The sequence below is a fragment of the Aotus nancymaae genome, unplaced genomic scaffold (genome assembly GCF_030222135.1).
Source record: "Aotus nancymaae isolate 86718 unplaced genomic scaffold, 86718_ANA_hifiasm-v0.15.2.pri h1tg000018l, whole genome shotgun sequence".
Lineage (NCBI taxonomy): Eukaryota > Metazoa > Chordata > Mammalia > Primates > Aotidae > Aotus > Aotus nancymaae.
The window spans coordinates 11,023,138-11,038,367 of NW_026988430.1; the positions used below are offsets into that span (position 1 = coordinate 11,023,138).

The following is a 15,230-nucleotide window of genomic DNA, read 5'->3' on the forward strand; positions in this document are numbered from 1 at the left end:
AGGCAGGAGCATCACTTGAACCCGGGAGGCAGAGGCTGTGGTGAGCTGAGATCACACCACTACACTCCAGCCTGGGCAACAAGAGTGAAACTCCATCTCTAAATAAATAATAAATAAACAAATATAAATAAATACCTACTTTGTGGGGTTGTTAGGGGTGACACAGGAGGGGCTCCACGAAAGCACATGGGGTTTGAGTGGGCACAGACAGGGTGCTTCTAGAATCAGTGTCCTCCAGGGCAGCTATCCTGCTCAGTGCTGCTGCATCTGGTTCCCAGGTGGGCTTCATGTCGCAGAAGCTCAATCTGGAGATGCTCCAAAATGGCTTACCCACTGCTGGCTGAACATCAAGTTGAAATGAATGGAAACGATGAGTGTTATGTGAGTTGGTTAAACCTGTCAGAGGTTAGGTATTCAAAGCCACGCTCTAGCCATGTGTCTGAGCAAATAACTTTCCCTCTTTTGAGGGGGCATCAGGTCCTTCATCTATAAAATGGGAGAAATAAGAATATGGAGAAAAGAAATAAGAATATATTTTCTTTTTTTCCCCAAAATGGATTGGGTTATGAAAAAAAGGTTGCAAAAGCCTGTCCTACTAGACAATATGCTTGGGCCTGCCTATACCTCTGTGCATTACTAATTCTAGCTGCATATTGTAGGGAGCGTATGCTGTGTCAAGTGCGTTTGGCATAACAGGACTATTTTCCTTGGCAAGCCAGGCTCATCCACTTAGAAAGGAGAAGCTAAAAGTAAAGCTTTTGTATGGTCCTTGGACAGTTTATGAACCTCTCCACAACTGTTATTTCTTTAGTTTAATACTCAAGGCATTCTTGCAAGGTAACTAGGGCAGACGTTATTGTAATTTCCCCTCTATAATGAGGACATGCAGCTCTTAGAGAAGGAAAGGGAGCTTCCTAGGGCCCACACATGGTAAGAGACTGAACTTACTTCCTACTGTGCCCTAAGCTGCTTGGAACTGAAATCAATCACTGCCGTGTGACTCAGGAGGCAGGGACCTGCCTTATGGGGTAAGTGCTGGCATACGGTACCCTTTCATCTTGGGCTGGAAAAGAAAGGGAAAAGTATCAAGTTTGTCTTCCTATAGGAAAACCACTGGCTTCTGGCACTGGTCCATCTTCAAGGAATTTTGCAATGAAGTAGTAACTGATCAGTGGTTATTTCCTGAATATTTTCTGTATAGGACTCTTATGTATGCACAGGGACTGTTGGAGATCAAGAGAGCCACAGGCCACTTCAGAGTTCCTGGAACTGTGAAAAGCAGAAACAAGAAAACAAGTTTCCAAACTCACTGCAATATTCATAACGCTTACATTGGAAAATAATGCTTCTCAGTCTACTAAAAATTCAGTGTCATATAATCACACAATCTTAAGTTAATGACAGGATTTCTAAGAATTAATAATTTAATAATGTATGGCAGGAGGCCTGCCAGCCCTGTGTGCCTTGGATGTGGAGCAACTAGAAGCCATTGACCCACTGGAGCAAACAAACACGTGAGCAGCCAACAATATCAAAACGAGGTAAGTCTGAGTGGTGTGTCACGGGAGCCCCAAAGGGGCAGGATCAGAAAAGGTCTGGCAGAGGTGAAGCTGGGCTGGGAGGAAGGGAAACGCCTCTTGACTGAGGCTCTGCTCTTTCTCCTCTTCCCTTCCTCCTGTCTCTCCTCACTTTCTTTCCACGAGATCCTTTCCGCTTCCCTAGCCCCACTACTGTCCGGTCTTAGAGGGCAGGAAAACGAGGTCTGCTGGTCTGTGTTCACTGCTGAGCTTTTCAGTGAGAAAGAAGGTGGCAGTGGGAATATATAGGAAATAAACTGATCAGTGCTTTGAAGTATCACTGCCGTGGTGTGGTTGCCACTTGAGGTGTGTGAGAGGAATGATGGAGGAAGAGGAGGCCGACAAGGTTAAGTGGGGCTGAGTGCTCTGCTACTACTGAGAGTGTAGGGAGGGGGAACCGAGGGACATCACGAAACAGATTGGAACCTGAGCAAAGTGAGTTTTCTGCAAGATAACTCCAGCAGTGGTGTGAGGAATTCCGTCTAAAGCCAAGAGACCAGATGCTGTGGTTACCTTGCAGAAGCAAGGTGGATCCACACCCTAAATTTAGTTAGGATGTCAAGATTGATGCCATCACACATACCAGGAAAGCATGTGCAGGTTTATTACTCACATCAAGCTTGTCCAGCCCACAGCCTGCGGGTTGCATGTGGCCCAGGATGGCTTTTAGTGCAGCTCAACACAAATGTATAAACTTCCTCAAAACATTTTGAGATTTTTTTTTGCTAGTTTTTTTTTTTTTAAAGTTCATCAGCTATTGTTAGTGTTAGTATTTTATGTGTGACCCAAGACAATTCTTCCAATGTTGCCCAGGGAATCCAAAAGATTGGAAGCCCCTGACTTACATGATGAGGCTTTCTAGGGAATAATAGGGAAGACATCTTAAGCTAGTTCAAAATGGCTTGGGAGAGCAAGAAAAAAGACTGGCTTGGGATTTTATTTTCATTTATAGAGATGAGGTCTCACTATGTCGCCCAGGCTGATCTTGAACTCCTGGGCTCAAGCGATCCTCCCACGTTGGTCTCCCAAAGTGCTGGGATTACAGACATGAGCCACCACGCCTGGCCAAGGCTTGGAATTATTTTTTTCTTTTTTCTTTTTGAGACAGAGTCTTGCTCTGTTGCCCAGGCTGGAGTGCAGTGGCGTGGCTCACTGTAGTCTCCACCTCCTGGGTTCTAGCAATTCAGGTTTGAAATATTTAATAGTGGTTACAATATGGGCAGGGGCTTGTGTGGTTTGGATTTCCTGCTTGCACCAAGAAAGAACATCCAGATTTTCACATGAGCTTGCCCAGATATAGGGCACAAGAGGATGAGGGGAAGGGGAGGCTTAAAAATTGTTAGCAGGCTAGGTGTGGTGCCTCAAAATACTGTAATCTCAGCATTTTGGGAAGCCTAGTGGGGTGGATCACTTGAGCCCAGAGGTTTGAGACCCACCTGAGCAAAATATTGAGACTCCTGTCTGTACAAAAAAAAAAATAAAAAAATGGCTAGACATGATGGCGTGAGCCTGTAGTCCCAGCTGTTTGGGAAGGTGAAATGGAAGGATTGCCTGAGACCCGGAGTTTGAGGCTGCAGTAAGCTGTGATCACACCACTGCACATCAGCCTGGGTGATAGAGTGAGAACCTCGTCTCAGAAAAAAAAAAAGTCAGCAGTCAAAAAAATAGATTTAGACTATTACAGCAGAAGGAGGAAGACCAGTTTGGTGCTGTTGTGGTAATCTAGGCCAATGGTTACCAGACTCTTGTTAAAGGTACAGCTTCCTCTTCTTTCAGCAAATTTGAAATGTACAATACGTTTTTATTAACTGTGGTCACCATGCAGTGCAACAGATCACTAAGACTAATTAATTCAGTCTAGCTGAAATTGCATCCCCATCAACATCTCTCCTTTCCCTGTCTCTTTCTTCTATCCACCCCTGCTGCACCCAGCCCAGCCTCTGATACCAGCTTTCTACTCTGTTTCAGTGAGATCAAGGTTTTTTTTTTTTGAGATGGAGTTTCACTCTTGCTACCCAGGCTGGAGTGCAATGGTGCGATCTCGGCTCACTGCAACCTCCGCCTCCTGGGTTCAGGCAATTCTCCTGCCTCAGCCTCCTGAGTAGCTGGGACTACAGGCACGCACCACCATGCCCAGCTAATTTTTTGTATTTTTAGTAGAATCGGGGTTTCACCATGTTGACCAGGATGGTCTCGATCTCTTGACCTCGTGATCCACCCGCCTCGGCCTCCCAAAGTGCTGGGATTACAGGCGTGAGCCACCGCGCCCGGCCTACTTCAGACCTATTAAACCTGCATTCCAGGGTGTGAGTTATAAAAATGTGTATTTGTAAATGGCTCCCAAGTAATTTAGAAGTACACGGAGTGACATTTGGGAACACTGGGCTATCGTAATAAAAAAGAGAGCAAGGACTGAGAAACACTGCACAAGAATCCAAGATAGAAGACCCAGGGGAACCCTTAAAATTTTGCATGTTTTAGGACTGGGTGACCTGTGGTTGGAAGAAATGCTGGCTTATGGATTTTGCAGAGGGAATGGAAAATCTTATAGGTCTATCTAGAAAGCTGTGTGCTTGTGATTGTGAATCTGTACACACATTTGCATATGCATTACCCACCGTATGCACTCAAAGTGTGGAAAATATTTCATGGTCTGCTTGAGTCCTCCTTCTCAGCAGGCTGTGTAACTCCAGAGTTACTTTGGGGAGTGTGAACTCATATTATTAGTTGCCAATGAGAAATGGAATTAACTATGAGACTCTTGCAAAATAAATTACGTAATGTGTTCCAAAGATAAAAGAAATTCCTAAGGGATTGCCTGCCCTTCTGGATAACTATATTGCCACATTCTCTTTCTTGAGTTGAGAGGTAAAGGTTGACTGGGTAAAATCTGTCTTGTGCTCCATCATGAAAACAAAACTTGGAGCTGGTTTTTGAGGTACCTCTAAGAGAAATAGCAGATAACTGAAAAGATTTGGGCCACCAGAACCGGTAAGAAAGTGCTGAAGGAGCCAATGGAGGGAGCACTTAGTACATGTGGCTTGGTGTTTAATTCTCTCTGTTGTTTGAAATCTTCTTAATAACTTAGTAACTTTAATAATTTGTTGCTTGATCTCCCATCCTCTCAGGTTGCTGATTTGGAAGGGAGAACATGAAGAGAAAAATCAACAGGAAACTGATGTCTAAAACTATCCATCATCTATCTAGATATCCACTTAGCTAGCAATATAATCTATCACTGTGTGTTACTTTCCAATTGTATTTTTCATCTATTTTCTTTCTCATCTTACTTTCAGCATTTATTTGGAAAAAGAGAGTTCATTAGATATTTTTCTTTTTAAACAGCTTTATGAGATATTCACATTCTATACAGTTTTGCAATTTACATCATACAATTTAATGGTTTTTAGTTTCTTTACTAGTTGTGCAACCGTCATCACAACCGATTTTTAGGACATTTTCATCCCCCTAAAAAGAAATCTCTTAGCCTTTAGCAGTCACTTTCCAAATATTCTATCCTCCTCCAGCACTAAGAACGCTACTTTCTGTCTCAATAGACTTGTCTATTCTAGACATTTCATATAAATGAGGCCTTTTGTGATCGGCTACTTTCACTTAGCCTAGTATTTTCAAGGTTTATCTGCACAATAGCTAATTTTCTTGAAAAGAACTTGTGGATCAGGTAAGACACAATGAACACAACCCTCTGTATTGCCTTAATGGAAGTAGAGAAGGAAATTTTGCATTCTGTAGTTGCCCAAGAAAGTATTGTTGAATTAATTTTGCTTTATTTAAACTAAAGTGCTAGACACTGAATCTCTGAATAGGATTGGGACACAAGTCCTGTCTTTCAAAATAAAATGCTGGTCAAGCAGGTAGACTGTGGATCCAAACTGCCTGGGTTCCAATCCCAGCTCTGTCCACCCACCCCGATGCTAGTTGTATGACCTTGAGCAAATTATTCAACCTCTCTGTGGCTCGGTTTCCTCATTTGAAAAATGGGGATTCAAAAATTGTACCTACTTTCGAGGGTGGCTGTGAGGGCCAAGTGAAATCATAGATGTAAAGCTCATGGCATGTTGCCTGCCCACTGATAAACCCTCAATAGAGGCTGGCAATGATTGCCATTAATTATTCAAAGAGCTATAATCTGATTGGCACATGAATGACTGTAATACAATATAAGTGCGTCAAAAGAAGTATGATCAAAGGGCCATGGGGACAGTAGAAGAAACATCAGTTCTACACTGGTGGGTAGTTGGGAGCACAACCCTTTTTATGTGGGATTGCAACCTGAAGCCTAGATCCAGATGTGGTTTACAAAATATATTTTGGGGCTACTGTTGTGTTTTAAGCATTTTGAAATTCGACACCTTTAGGCAGGCAGTCACCCCTGCCACTCCTTAATGGACCAAACAGGTTTGTTTGGGACATTAATGTTGCTTGAGTTCTGTGCCCCACAGTGGAAGGTGACCTTTGACCTGGAACTTAAAGGTTGGCTTTGAATTAGCCAGACAGGGAGCAAAAGGTGATTGGTGTCACTCTTTCTCATACTTTCTTTTTAACATTAGTTTTTCTATAATGAATACGTCACATAGACATGTGATAAAACATTCCTACTGAGAGCAAGTGTCCCATTACTTCCCCGTCAGTTACAGTGAGCGGAAGAGCACCCAAAGTGCTTTTTCCTATTCCCTCACTTAATAGCAACAATCAACACCGAAAACGCCTGTCACCAAATGTGTGGGAGTTTCTCTCCACACACCAACCAAGCAGGCAGTTCTGCCGTGGCCACAGCTGTGTGCCCTCCAATTCAGTTTCAGCACTGTCTACTTGGAAACAGAGTCAGATCCCACAGAGTGAGGGGCTGGATCCCACCAGACTGTCCCCCATTCAGACACCAGTCACAGGTCAGGGCCTCTGGAGTTTCTGGCTGACTGGCTTCAAGTTGGGGTTCCCAAGAACTCTTCTTTGTGTTTGATTAATTTACTAGAGCAGCTCACAGGACTCAGGGAAACATGTAAGTTTAGCAGTTTATTACAAAGGGTATTACAAAGAATACAGAAGCATAGGGCGAGGTGTAGGGAAAGGGGAGGGGAGCTTCCATACCCACCCTGGGGCATCCTCTAAGAACCTCCATGCATTCGTCTGTCTGGAAGTTCTCTGAACCCTGTCTTTTGGGTTTTTATGGAAACTTCATTACTTGGGTGTGAGGCCGGTTGCCTCACCGGGAGCTCGGACACCCCCGCTACCTCTCTGGGAGCTTGGACACGCCCACCCCCTCGCACAGCCTAGCCCTCCCTTAAAGAACCCCACCAAAATGCAAACACAGTCTTGTAAATCTACCCAATAGCATTCGAGTCTTAGCTACCCAATAGCAATTGAGTCTTGTAAATCTACCCAATAGCAGTCGAGTCTTGTATCTACCCAATAGCAGTAGAGTCTTGTATCTACCCAATAGCAGTCAAGTCTTGTAAATCTACCCAATAGCAGTCAAGTCTTGTAAAACTACCCAATAGCATTCAAACTCTGCCTACCTGCCAATAGCAAGCTTCCCTTTCCCACACCCTGCTCTCCCACAACCAATCGAACGCCTCCACTCCCTATAAAACCCCACGTCTGAGAGGAGTCCGCATGACTTCTCTGGTCCCTCCTGTTGGACCACAGAACCTCGCCCTGGAGCTGAATAAATTCACATTGGATCTTCTTGTGCTGGCCTCAGTTTCTTCCTTTTAAACTCGGCAAGAACCTAAGAACCCTTACATTAGGCATAATTGATTAAACCATTGGCTAGTGGTGATCGGGCTCCTCTCCCCTTCCCAGAGGTTGAGGGCTGAAAGTCCCAACCGTTTAATCCTGCCTTGGTCTGTGACCAGTCTCATCCTGAAGCTACCTAGAGGATGCTAACCCTCAGTCAGTTCACTGGCGTACAAAAGGACAACACCTTTGAAATTGTAAGGGTTTTAGGAGTTGTATGTCAGGAAACAGGTTGAAGATCAAATATGTATTTCACAGTTACCACAGTTACAGTTGGAATTTCATAGCATTCCAGAGACCTGTCTTCTATGACTATCCAAACATTTAAATGTAGATTTAATCTCCCTTTCACTTTTCACAAGGGATGAGTTTTGAAATAGTTCAAATAAAGAATGAAAACAAAATGAAAAACACACTCATCACTCAGCACCCCAACAGTCGTCCAATTTTGCCCATCTTATCTAATTTGCTATTGACTTTCTTTGGCTTTGCTTGTTTTGGGGAGGTACTGTAGTATTTTTAAGATCTTGCCATTTTTACTTAAATATATATTGTGATCATTACACGTATAGATTTGCTCATTAGTTTAGAGACACTGAATTTCTATTTTATGGATATTCCATATATATTTTTTTGACTACATATGTGAGAATTTATTTCTAGGCTTAAAAAAAAACTATTAACTCCAGACTTTATTCAGAATTCACCAGTTTTTCCATAAGTTTTTCTGTTTCAGAATCCAGTCCAGGATATTACATCACATTCAGCTGTCATGTCTCCTTAGCCTCCACTGATGTATGACAAATCTCAGTATTTCCTTTTTATGACTGATAGTTTCAAGTTTTGAGTCTCGGTCAAGTATGTCACAGACTGGCCCTCAGTTTGGGTTTGCCTGTTTTCTCATGATTCGACTGGATTATGGGTATTTGGAAGGAATACCACAGAGGTGAAGTGTACCTTGATTACATCTTAGGAGGCTTGTGCATCCACATGGCAGCACTGATGATGTTAACCTTGGGTAAGCTGGTGTTTGCCATTTCTCCAGTGTAAGGCAGCCTTTTCCCTTTCCATACCGTTTTCACTGGAGTTGAGTCACCAACTCTAGTCCACACTCAAATAGGAGGGGTATGCTCCACCTCCTGGAGTCAGGAGTATCTACATGTATTATTTGGAATCCTTCAGTAAGGAAGATGTATCTCTTTTCCCTTACCTTAACTGTTTCAGAAACTTTTTTTTTTTTTATGATCTTCATTTATTTTCATACCTCTTCAATTAAACTTTTCATATTTTTTTATTGCATTTTAGGTTTTGGGGTACATGTGAAGAACAGGCAAGATTGTTGCATAGGTGCATACGTGGCAGTGTGATTTGCTGCCTTCCTCCCCTTCACTTACATCTGGCATTTCTCCCCATGCTATCTCTCCCCAACTCCCCACCCCCACTGTCCCTCCCTTATTTCCCCCCAACAGACCCCAGTGTGTAGTGCTCCCCTCCCTGTGTCCATGTGTTCTCATTGTTCAACACCCACCTATGAGTGAGAACATGCGGTGTTTGATTTTGTGTTCTTGTGACAGTTTGCTGAGAATGATGGTTTCCAGGTTCATCCATGTCCCTACAAAGGACACGCAAACTCATCATTTTTGATGGCTGCATAATATTCCATGGTGTATATGTGCCACATTTTCCCTGTCCAGTCTATCATCGATGGGCATTTGGGTTGGTTCCAGGTCTTTGCTATTGTAAACTGTGCTGCAATGAACATTCGTGCGCATGTGTCCTTATAGTAGAACGATTTATAATCCTTTGGATATATACCCAGTAATGGGATTGCTGGGTCAAATGGAATTTCTATTTCTAGGTCCTTGAGAAATCGCCACACTGTCTTCCACAATGGTTGAACTAATTTACACTTCCACTAACAGTGTAAAAGTGTTCCTATTTCTCCACATCCTCTCCAGCATCTGTTGTCTCCAGATTTTTTAATGATCGCCATTCTAACTGGCATAAGATGGTATCTCAATGTAGTTTTGATTTGCATTTCTCTAATGACCAGTGATGATGAGCATTTTTTCATATGTTTGTTGGCCTCATGTATGTCTTCTTTTGTAAAGTATCTGTTCATATCCTTCGCCCACTTTTGAATGGGCTTGTTTGTTTTTTTCTTGTAAATCTGTTTTAGTTCTTTGTAAATTCTGGATATCAGCCCTTTGTCAGATGAGTAAGCTGCAAAATTTTTTTCCCATTCTGTTGGTTGCCGATTCACTCTAATGACTGTTTCTTTTGCCCTGCAGAAGCTGTGGAGTTTGATTAGGTCCCATTAGTCTATTTTGGCTTTTGTTGCCAACGCTTTTGGTGTTTTGGTCATGAAGTCTTTGCCTACGCCTATGTCCTGAATGGTTTTGCCTAGATTTTCTTCTATGGTTTTTATGGCGTTGGGTCTTATGTTTAAGTCTTTAATCCATCTGGAGTTAATTTTAGTGTAAGGTGTCAGGAAGGGGTCCAGTTTCTGCTTTCTGCATATGGCTAGTCAGTTTTCCTAACACCATTTATTAAACAGGGAATCCTTTCCCCATTGCTTGTTTTTGTCAGGTTTGTCAAAGATCGGATGGTTGTAGATATGTTGTGTTGCCTCCGAGGCCTCTGTTCTGTTCCATTGGTCTATATCTCTGTTTTGGTAGCAGTACCATGCTGTTTTGATTACTGTAGCCTTGTAGTATAGTTTGATGTCTGGTAGTGTGATGCCTCCCACTTTGTTCTTTTTGCTTAGAATTGACTTGGCTATGCGGGCTCTCTTTTGGTTCCATATGAAGTTTAAGGTGGTTTTTTCCAGTTCTGTGAAGAAGGTCTTTGGTAGCTTGATGGGGATAGCATTGAATCTGTAAATTACTTTGGGTAGTATGTCCATTTTGACGATGTTGATTCTTCCTAACCATGAACATGGAATGTTTCTCCATCTATTTGTGTCCTCTCTTATTTCATTGAGCAGTGGTTTGTAGTTCTCCTTGAAGAGGTCCTTTACGTTCCTTGTTAGTTGTATTCCTAGGTATTTTATTCTCTTTGTAGCAATTGTGAATGGCAATTCGTTCTTGATTTGGCTCTCTTTAAGTCTGTTATCGGTGTATAGGAATGCTTGTGATTTTTGCACATTGATTTTATATACTGAGACTTTGCTGAAGTTGCTTATCAGTTTCAGGAGATTTTGGGCTGAGATGATGGGGTCTTTTAGATATACAATCATGTCATCTGCAAATAGAGACAATTTGAATACCCTTTATTTCTTTTTCTTGCCTGATTGCTTTGGCTAGAACTTCCAGTACTATATTGAATAGGCGTGGTGAGAGAGGGCATCCTTGTGTAGTGCCAGATTTCAAAGGGAATGCTTCCAGTTTTTGCCGATTCAGTATGATATTGGCTGTTGGTTTGTCATAAATAGCTTTTATTATTTTGAGATACATTCCATCAATACCTAGTTTATTGAGGGTTTTTAGCATAAAGGGCCGTTGAATTTTGTCGAAGGCCTTCTCTGCATCAGTTGAGACAATCATATGGTTTTTGTCCTTGATTCTGTTTATGTAGTGAATTACATTTATAGACTTGCATATGTTGAACCAGCCTTGCATCCCCGGGATGAATCTGATATTCCATATTTTAATCAGTCTCCCCTTTTGATCAGCATTTAGATTATTTCCAGATTCTTGACATTATAAGCCATGTCATCAGGTACCTTCAGCTTTATACCATCATATTACTATTTGAGGTGCTCATTCTCCTGTCTGGGCTGTCAGCCATCTGGTAGAATTAGCATTTCTTGCCAATACCTACAAGTTCTAGTAAAGGCTCATATAATTCATTTTCATTCATTTTGATAGGTTTAAATGATTGTGTTCTCGTCTTTAATTCAGAAAATGTTTATTGAGCATCTACTATAAGCTGGATATCCCTGTAGGCTCTGGAGATGTGAGAGTGAAAATACTGCATTGCATTTTGCCTTTCTCCCTGCTTTACATGTGTTGTATCAGCTAAGCTTAGATTTAGTTGTGTGGCAGAAAATCCAATATCTGTCTTAAACTAGTTCGTTACAAAAGTTTACTACAAAAATCCTTAATAACTGTAGGTACTTTTGGAGCTTGCAAATATCCAATCTATTCTTTTGAAAACTGGCAAATAAAGGGGAAAATATTCAGCATTTGTCTTGCCTTTCTCATAGACTGTAATTCAGCGAAATCAAACAGTTGATGAGAAGTGTCTCCTTTAGAGGTATTCCAAATAAAAAATGAAAAAGAAATGATAGATTGAGAATATTACCAACCTGCAACTGTTAATGAAATAGTGTTTCTAGTCAGCAAATCGTTAATAGCTGCTAACAGCAGAAAAGGAGAGTAGCCCTGGATTCCGTACCTCCAAATATTTACACCATCATTTATGAAAAGCAGACCTAGAGCTGGTCAAGCTCTAGATATGACAGCTGCTTTATAGGGGGACAGAGGCAGTCACTAAAGGACACTATGAAGATGTAATCAGTGCAATCCAGACTATGGGAAACTCAGTTCCTTCTACAGATAAGGACACAATATTAGAGAGGGAGGGGAAAACTGTACAGGCAAAGAGACTTAAGAAGTTTATAGAACAATTTGCATTGAAGTTTGGTTTGTCAAGACCCCTCGTGGCCTTTGTGCTCCTCAGAGCATCCTCTGGGCTTTGGCTCCTGCTGCCCGTTTGCCTGTTCTTTTCCTACCTCCTTCTGCATTCCTGAGAGAGAACTGGATTAGCCCAGGTCCTCAGCCAGGTCCTAGGATTGTTCTAGGCTGTAGGTCAGAGATCACCTGGTGGACTGCCTGATTTGATCATATGTCCCCCTTTTACTTAGCTGGAGGTACAGGGCCAAGGGGAACCCCACGAGGAAGGGGTGATGTGTGCGGCCACTCAATACCCAGAAAGGCAACTCGGGGACCAAGAGGGAGAGTTAATAAACTTCTGACCTAACACATCGAGTTTTTTCTGCAGTTTTTTTTTTTTTCATATAAAACTTGAGTGTGCAGGCCAAAAGGATACACCTGAGCCCATCTGGCCAGTGATTTGGGGTTTGGGGGGCAGGAGGAAGAGCAGTGCATGTGAGTTGGGCAAGGGCGGGGGCTCTGGGCAGGCCCACCATGGATTTCAGGGGAATTCTCAGGCGGGGAGAACTGCCTGGTGGCCCCTTCTTAGTGGTGTATGTTCTGGAGTTCACGCTTGGATTTTTCCACATAGGAACTGTGTATCTGTGGGCAACTTACTGAACTTCTGTGTGCCTCAGTTTCATCACTTTGTAAAATGGGGATTGGAGTAGTGGAAGCTGCCTTGTAGGTATTCCCGGGAGTTTTGAGCCCGGAATAAGTTAGTGCATGCAGAGTTGAGAGCAGTATCTGGCATGGGGCATGTGCACAGGTGACCTGGAGCCAGCTCTGGGAACCCAGCTCTTTAATTCATTCTGTCTTGAATGAAGGGGCTGGTCATGCTTAGTTCCTGCCTCTGGGGAGGTCACCAGGAAGCCCAGTGCAGAGCCCAGCAGGTACACAGAGGGACTCCAGAAGCACTGAGGCCAAGTCCCTGAGTCCCATCGGGCATCTCTGGGTTGATCAGCACCAGGGTCACGTTGCATGTTTGCTCAGCTTGCCCCTTCTCAGTACCAGTAGAAACCCATGGTGAGCCCAGATACAGGGCCTGCTGACTCTTGGGGAATTTGCTGCCTACAGAGGAGGGAAAAATGCACCTCCCCAAAGCCAACAATCAAAGGCCAGGCAAGCCCTGTGGGAGGAAAATAACTCGGGCTACAGATTTTCTTTTCTGGGCTTGGAGTCATGCCATGGACAACACAGAATCAGATGTGATTAGCATCATGGTTTCCTGATACACTGTCTGTGTGCACTAGCAGGTGGCGGGCTGATGTCTCTCTCAAATGGCTCTTTTTTGAGTCCAGGGGTCTGGCTCCCTGGGGGACCCTGGTCCACTGCACATCAGCGCTAGGTATAAGCAGCTCAAAGAGTCACTTCAAGCTGCAGAAGACTGCCTGTGCAGGTTTGAAGATGTCCACTGTCTTCCCCAGACTTGCTGTGAGAGAGAACAGAACCTTGTCAGACTGACCCGCCCCAACTCCCTCCTCATCCCCCTCACCTGTGCATTTCCATAACATTTCCAGATGCTCAGGCTGCCCTGCACCTCTGTGACTTTACTCAGATCCTTCCCTTGTCTAAAACTTGTTTGAAGAACTGAATGAAGATACTCAGGGCTTACGGACACTGAGCCACAAAATAGGGGCTCATGGAAAGGTTGAAGGAAAGGCTCTGAGGACATGGGAGCTTCAGAGATGAATTCAGAGAGTTTCGGGCTGGACTTGAAGAGGAACGACTTGAGGAGAGGATAGAGAAAGGCTTTTTGAGAACAGCAGCAATGAAGGCTCTGCGTGAGGCTGTAGGTACTGGCTCGTGGGCAGTGAGAGGAGGTACATTCTTGTTGGGGAACCACTTGATGTATGTTTTCTTACAACTAAATGATAAAACTGAGGCTGAAACACAGATATTTTCTGCCTGACGTTTTCTAGAATGCACCTTTCTCTGAAGATGATAGAGAACCATGAAGCAAAGGAGATGATGGGAAATACATGATTGAGTCAGTATGATTTGGAGGAAGGTCAGTGCTTGCTGTGGTTGCAGAGAGGTGAGGGGACTTTAGAGCTCTGGGATTAGAGAGGTGGTGGGTGCGTGAAGAGGAACAGATACAGGGAGAGGCATTACAAAGGATTGTCAACAGGGCTTGATGATAACACAGGGAGAGCCAGTCCAGCCTGTCCCCTGGGTGCTGTCCTGAGTTGACGACTGCAGTTAAACTGCCAGACTTTAGAGCCTGCTCTGCACTGTGTCCTCCTGGCATCTTGGACACTTTTTCACATTTGGGGCCCTAGGGGTGGTTAGAAGTTGCTCAGTCTCTCCACTGCCAAGCACGGGCCAGTCAATGGAATTGGGGAGAACGAGGCTGATTCTCAAAAGCCTGTTGGCGACAGCCATTCTCTCTCCAGCTTATCTGAAGAGCATTTTATTTCAGAAGAAGGCTGGGAGCTTGTTAGAAAGGCAAGTTCTTGGGCCCCACCCCACATCTACTGAATCAGAGACCCTGGGAGTGGGACCCAGCAATCTGTCTTAATAGACCCTCTAGGAGATTCTGGCACTAAGGAAGGGAACACAGGTCTTGTCTGTCTCTGCAGTGGGCCGTGTCTGGCCTAGAGTAGCTGCTTGTTGAAATGATCAGAGACCTCAAATGAGATCATGCATGTTGGAGTGTGTGTGTGTGTGTGTGTGTGTGTGTGTCTATATGTTTGTGTGTCTGGCCTAGGGTCCAGCACATAGTAGGTGTTCACTCTTGGGAGTGGGAATGATCACTTCAATGTCCTTGTTTGAGGACTGCCGAGCTGTCAGAAGAAGGAGAAAACAGGGCAGAAGTTTCAGGAGCGGATGTATGGCAAGTTCTGATGTCACAAAGCCCTCTTCTCTCCTGACTTCTGGCTTGGGGGTCACTTTAGGACAATGGATAGAGGATGGTTGTCTGCAGCAAAGAGAGGGCCAAGGGAAAGTGGGATCGAGAGCATAGGGGACAGCTGGAGGAAAAAATATAAACGCCAGGCAGGAAAACGGCCAAGATAGTGAAGGAAGGATGGTGAATCACAGAAACTTCTCAGGCAATAGTCTGCGGGGGAACACTGGGTGTCCCCAGAGAGGGAAAAAGTGAAAAGTGAACAGTGGGTGTCACCTTCGAGGTGAAAGTGAAAAGGCTCACACCCAACTTCCAGGAGAAGGTCACATCTTTCACCGAAGGATAATCCTGCTTGTTAAGGGGTCCCCAGAGTCCCCAGCATTACCTCCCTTC

General features: G+C 43.8%; 1 protein-coding gene across 2 annotated transcripts in view; it reads left to right on the top strand.

The window, feature by feature from the left end:
* The window catches only part of CDRT4 (CMT1A duplicated region transcript 4), a 61,888-nt gene that overhangs the window by 14,079 nt on the left and 32,579 nt on the right, over positions 1-15,230 (top strand). The window contains exon 2 of one of the 2 annotated variants that reach the window (XM_012472075.2): positions 1,442-1,541. The exons of the other annotated variant lie outside the window; for it this stretch is intronic. The gene's annotated coding sequence lies outside the window, so the exon portion shown is untranslated. The remainder of the gene's footprint in view (positions 1-1,441; positions 1,542-15,230) is intronic. 2 annotated transcript variants of the gene reach the window in all.